Here is a 6,699-nt window from a genome sequence, read left to right as displayed (position 1 = left end):
GGGACCTATTTGCATCAATATAAAATCAAGATATACAATATTAAAACTTTTTTTTTGAAATTATATTCACGATTATTCAAACTCAAATTTTAGCAATTTTACAATCAAGGTGAATGTATCAACAAGATGAACATAAAGATAAAATTTAAAAGAAAAATATTTATGACTCTCCTCAATATAGATAAGGAGCTTAGTTCAACTTATGATATTAGTAAAGCGTATCCCTTTCAGGCTAAAATGTCAATCTTACTTATATATGAAAAAAAAAGTTGACATTTAAGAGTTTAGTTTCTTGTTTACTTAAGAGATTTTACAATCTCTCCCAATTAAATAACTAACATCCTCGTTAATAGCTTTATTCCAGAATCATCCACAATGCATATAGGATTCTAGAGGTGGCCCATACAAGTTTATGCGGGGACTCTTACCACATAACACTTTATCATATAGGGTTCATGAGATGGTTCTCATGGCATAATACTTTATCTTGTATGACCTTTAATTTTCATCTTTTAGTTGGTGTATTACTTTGATATCATTTATAATAGCATAATCTCTTAACTATCAAGAGATTGCCCACTTTGGCCTAAAGGCCTCAAAGTCTTTTCCTATTTAAGTAATTTTCAAGGAGGCCATCCATCCTAGAATTTTTCAGAGATGAGCATGCTTAACTGTAGAGTTTTTTAATAAAATTTTAACCATTACATCAAAATGCACCTCAATATTTAAGAGTTTAATTTCTTTTTACTTAAGGGGTTTCACATATTGAGTTTCATGATGACCTAACTCAACATAGCCCATATATCCAAATGTTTTATATTAGGTCGGATGCATGATAGAGGAGTCACCCAAGATCTAACTAGAGAGAGTTTCTTTCTATCATTAAATTTAATAATATATAAACTGAAAATCATCAATGTATAAAAATGAAACATAAACATCATTCAATGCAAAAATATTTTGATATCACAGATTTATTCATATCAAAATTATTTTATACAATAATCATGATTGTTCTATCATTCCATAAAAATGTGTTGGATCCATGATTACAAAAGAATTGATTTATAAATTAACAAAAAATACATTTAACAACAACTCTTTGATATACTCCATAAGTGCCTTACCATTTTCCTAAAATATATAAATAAATAAAGTGATCGAACAACTCAGTAAGTTATTCAAAATCTACAACTACATTCAATGCAAGAAAGTAGAATTATATGTATATTATCATTAATGTAATCATGAAAGCTATTCATGTGTTGAATTAATATATATCCTTGCCACTCTGATACATATATCATATACATTACAATCATGATCATAATCATTTTTTTATTTTTTTTAATCATGATCATATTCATTAGACGTTAAAGTTATATATTATTAAGGGATTTGTATCATAATTATATTATTCCAATGGTTTGCATCTCCATAGCAATTTATATCATTATGTACAGTAGCATATCCTTGTGGATATGTATTTATGTTAATATATAATTAATAAAAAAGGCATAGTATCATATATCATATGAATAATCATTAGGAATATCAGCCTAGTTATGTCATGTGTTATATCGGTCAACTCATATCATCATGAATGCTAGTATATCATGTATTACAAGTGGCGTACTCTAGAGCATCATATCATATTAGAATTATCATCATATATAGCAGTGCTATATCATATGAAATTATTATGTATATAATATTGATAGGAAAAATAAAGCTCTTAAAACAATCATATCTCTTCATTGGGTGTATTCTTGCACATCTCCCTATATTATATAATTCCAACAAATAATTCATAACAAGAATGTGTTTTATGATAATTGAACTATGCAAACCATGCATGCCATAATGAATAACTATGTCAAGTATATGTCAGTCATTTTGTCTAGATCAAATGCAACAATCATTTATCATTTTCTTAATACATATATTGCTCATTTAAATTTGAGAATATGCCTCAAAAAATAGAAATATTAGGTGAAACCTTGACATAATCATGGTAATAAAAGTAGAATGAGATCTATAATATATTAAAAATTATATGCTGAAAATTTTCTAGAAATTGAGATATAATGACTTTTATATTACTAAGCAAATTAAATTTTATAAATCCTACAGAAATCCAAAGTCATTGAAACTAAAAGAAGAGTATTGTATCTTATCTCAAGATGAATATTTTCTTAATTAATTTGATGGACAAGTCATCCTGATGAGCCTTGAACTCTTCTTCTTCTTCTCCTTATCTTTCTCATCTCCTAGCCAAATGCGATTAATGAAATTGTATTTGATTTTTAATAACTTTCAGAAATGGTTCTATATTTTTTTCTTCAAAATTATTATCTTCTTTAACCAATGGAAAGAGGTACAATAACATTCTAAATAAGAGCAAGTAGGATCAAAGTGAACTGATGCTAAAAAAAAAGAGATTGAGAAAAAAGCAAATACAAAACTCTTCTCTTCTATGCAAAAAGTGGGTGAACATATTGTGAGTACGATGACATCTTCAACGTAAAATCTATCTGAATTATTAAAAATGAGGTATATAGACATTAGGATGTGTAGAGAGACCTTGGGTAAAACTTAGGTTTTTTGGTACGGAGATTAACCCTCGATAAATGAAATAAAGAGGGCGTTAACAATAATATATATATATTTATAATTGATACGCCATCAAAAAATTATCTTGATCGGGCACGAATCTATTTGCAAAATTAAGTTGGAAACTTTCGAAATTAAAATTGGGACCAATCGAACTCTGATTTCAGCAAACTTATAGTCAATCTGAAATTCTTGAAAATGCGAACCCAATGACACCAAATCCAACCCAATCCGAGACCAAATCCAACCCAAATGAAGGGTTAGAAGCGTAGTTTGAAGGTTCGAACCACAATTTAGATTACCAAACAATTTCTAAACATAACGTGCTTATAGTCGAATCGAGCGGCAAGACGAGACAAATCCAACAAGTCCAAGATCACCAAATTTACACATCACTAAGACATTCAAATGTCCATCAAATGGTCAATGATCAAGGGATTCAACATCGACCGTCCATCCATCCACTCCCCATGTGCCCTTGATCTCCCACCTATTTATGGGCTATGCCACTCCAAAAATCTATAAATAGAGCCCCCTTTTCTCTTGAAAAGGGACCCCAAGCCAAAGGATTCAAAAGAGAGATCAGAGATCACTCTTGCCTCCTTGCTCCTCCTCGACCACTGCCTAAGTTTCGTCGGGCCACCACTTGAGTCCCTCACCTCTGCCGGACCACCACTTGAGGCCCTCACCCATCCAGACCACCACTTGAGGTCCTCACCTCCGTCGGACCATCACTTGAGGCCCTGAGCTCCGTTGTACCACCATCTAAGGCCCCGACTTTTGCCAACCACTTGAGGCCCTCACCTCCATCGGACCACCACTTGAGCCCCTAAGTTCCGTCGGACCACCACATGAGGTCCATACTTCTGCCTGACCACTACCTTAGGCCCAGAGTTTCACCAGATCACAACTTAAGGTCCAAAGATCTACCGGACCATCGCCTGATGCCCAGAGTTCTACTAGACCGCCACTTGACACCCAGAGTAAAGCTAGAGTTCTGCCAGACCATTACTTGACACCTGGAGTTCCGTCGGATCACAATCTGGCATCGGATTTCCGTCGAACCACCACCCGATGCTGAAGTTCTGCCAAACCAACAGGCTACCAATTGATGCCCGAATTTTCAAGTAGCACTGGACTTCTACCAGTCCACCAAGTGACACTGTAATTTCATCCCCGTTTATCACTAGATTTCAACAAAACAGTTGAAATTTATAATATGTTCGCCCTCAGGGATGAATCAGCCCATTGTAATCTACCCAAACACTAGTGGAATCATTTATGACTGGGCCAAGCCCCGTGGTTTTTTCCCTTTTCAGGGTTTTCTACGTAAAAACATCTTATGTTCTCTGTTTGTGAGATGGATATTCGTACAACGCTAAGACGCAGAATTTTAACTCTATTGTCGCGTATATTAATTCTAGCCCGCAACAATTATAAATCATAATATAAATAGTTTATTGATAAGTATAGCCTTTCAAGATGGAACAATTCAAGAATTTGGGTATTTAAAATGCACAAATCAATACAATTTGAACAAGGAACTCCACACACACACAAATCATATCATCAATGGAAAATCACAACCAAAAGCAAATATAAAACATTAGATTATCCCCGAGAATATAAGAATATTAATTTGAATGATCCAATAAATAGAAGTTAAGATTTGTCATAAACAAGAAGGATTCTTGTAGATTAAATCAAAGTGGCCTAAATTAGGCTTCAATTTTAGGGCTTGTACTTTTAGAGAAATAGACTTCTTGTACTATTTGTTCCAACAAAATTGAAACCATGCCCAAATCTTTCTGCATATAGCTTGAAATGAGAAAAACACTGCCAAAAATATAAGATATTACTAGTAGTTTGAAAACCGGTGCTATAGGTTATATTAAATAGTGGTTTTCAAAGCTACTATAAACAAATTTATTTATTCAATTTCTGCCCTAATCGACGATTCTCTCATTCTACAGTGCATGCGTTTAGCTTCCTTCTGCGCTCGTCAGATAGCTGCATTCGGCGACAATATAATTTATTTGAGTTCAAATTGACCCTTTTAAAGTTGAATTTTAACTAGAGGTGTAAATAAGTCAAGTTTAATCATGAATTGATTTGAGCTTGGCTTGATAAATAATTCATGAGCCAAATTCATTCAGCTAACGAGTTAAGCTTGAGCTAGTTATGACTCCATCTATTAGCTCACGAACTTGCTCATTTAAAAAATCAGTGGTGCTTAATGGGGCCCTTGAGGGTTACTTCTCTTCTTCTGCAGGGCTTCGTCAAGGTTGCCCTCTTAGTCCTTACATGTTCTGCCTAGTTATGGACGCCTTTTCTAATCTCCTTGTGGGGAGGTGATTTAAAGGGATTGATTATGAGGGGTACACTATTTCACATTTGCTGTATGCTGATGATGTGCTTATTTTTGGAGAAGCTACTATTGACAATTGTAATTTGTTATCTAGTATTCTTAACGACTTTGCCAATGCTTCTGGTTTATTCATCAACTATGACAAAAGTGCTATAATGCTTCCTAAACATTTGAAGAATTCTAGGGATATTTGTCAAGCCTTATATATAGATAACTTAGTATCTAAAATTACCTATATGGGTGTCCCTCTGTCTTTTTATAGGCTGAAAGTGGAAGATTTTTTGCCACTTATGGATAGTGTTAACAAAAAAATGAATGGGTGGAAGGCTAATCTTTTGTCTTTTGCTGGTAGGCTGCAATACATCAAATTTACTATACATAATACCATTGCTTACTAGATTAGGGGATCCATTTTACCTAAATCTGTTTATAAATTTGTAAAAAGAGCTAGTTCGAGGTTCCTTTTTTTTGGCGACTCTCATATTTCTAAAAATCTACACATGGTTTCTTGGGACAAAATCTGCAGGCCTAAATTCAAGGGAGGTTTGGGTATTTCGTCCATTCCTGCTTTGCAATTTGCTTATAATTGTTCTGTTATATTCAGGATGTATAACGTTGCTTCCCCTCTTTCTAATTGGCTGCGAATTAGATACAAATCGCCATGGAAACCACCTACTGTGACGGCATCTAAAGTTTGGCATGCAGTTTGTGTCACTACTACTGTTATTAAATCTTGCTGCCAGTTTAAAATTACCCACAATGCTCCTATCTCTTTACAATGGGATCATTGGTGCAATTTTGCTACTGTATCTGAAATCTTAGGGGCTAATTACGGTGATATCATTCCTGACTATTTTTTGAAGGACCTCACTTATTGCTCTAATTGGGGTTTTCCTGTGGATTTCCCGTGTATTGTGAAAAACTTGTGTGAAAATTTTAATATTGCTGCGGATGCTGGGCATTATCTGAGATGGAAAAATAGTGCATCTTATAAATTCAGTAACTTTATTGATGAGTATTATGCCAACTATCCTAACTGTTCTTGGTACAAACTAGTCTGGCCTAAAAGATATATCATCAAACATGTGGTTTATATGTGGCTTGCCCTTATTGGGGGTTTAAAAACTGTGGATGCCCTTCAAATTAGAAACATTAATGTCCCTGATTTGTGCAGCCTTTGTTTTTTACATAAAGAAACTGTTAACCACTTGTTTTTTGAATGTCATTACACTTTTGGCATCATCACCAAGCTTATTCTGGGTCTTAATAGCTTCCTTTTAAGGCCTAATATCATGCAGATTTTGGAATGGATCAATTCTGAGTATAAAGGTAAAGCTGATATCAAAAACTTTACAAAGTAGTGACTTCCTGTGCTCTTTATCATATCTGGAAAGAACGTAATTCCAGGAGATTTGGTAATTCTTCTATATGTCAAACTACTTTGATTCTTAATATTAAGAGGAATATATTTGATAAGGTGTTGAACTGGAAAAACTCATGGCATTTGTTGGAGAATTTCTAAATATGGTTTCTATCATGCGGAATGGTTTGGATGGGTGTATCTTTTTGGGGTTAATTGTGGATGATGTTTTTGTGGCTGCGTTTCTTATTCTCTGAGTGAGGCCTAGTTGGAAGTTCTGGCAAAATTATGTGAATTTTATGGCTGTTATCCTTTATTCTGTTGCTTGCTATGGCAATTTTATTGTGATCCTGGAGAA

Source organism: Dendrobium catenatum, unplaced genomic scaffold, assembly GCF_001605985.2.
Source record: "Dendrobium catenatum unplaced genomic scaffold, ASM160598v2 fragScaff_scaffold_1074, whole genome shotgun sequence".
NCBI lineage: Eukaryota > Viridiplantae > Streptophyta > Magnoliopsida > Asparagales > Orchidaceae > Dendrobium > Dendrobium catenatum.
This window is presented reverse-complemented; position numbering follows the sequence as displayed.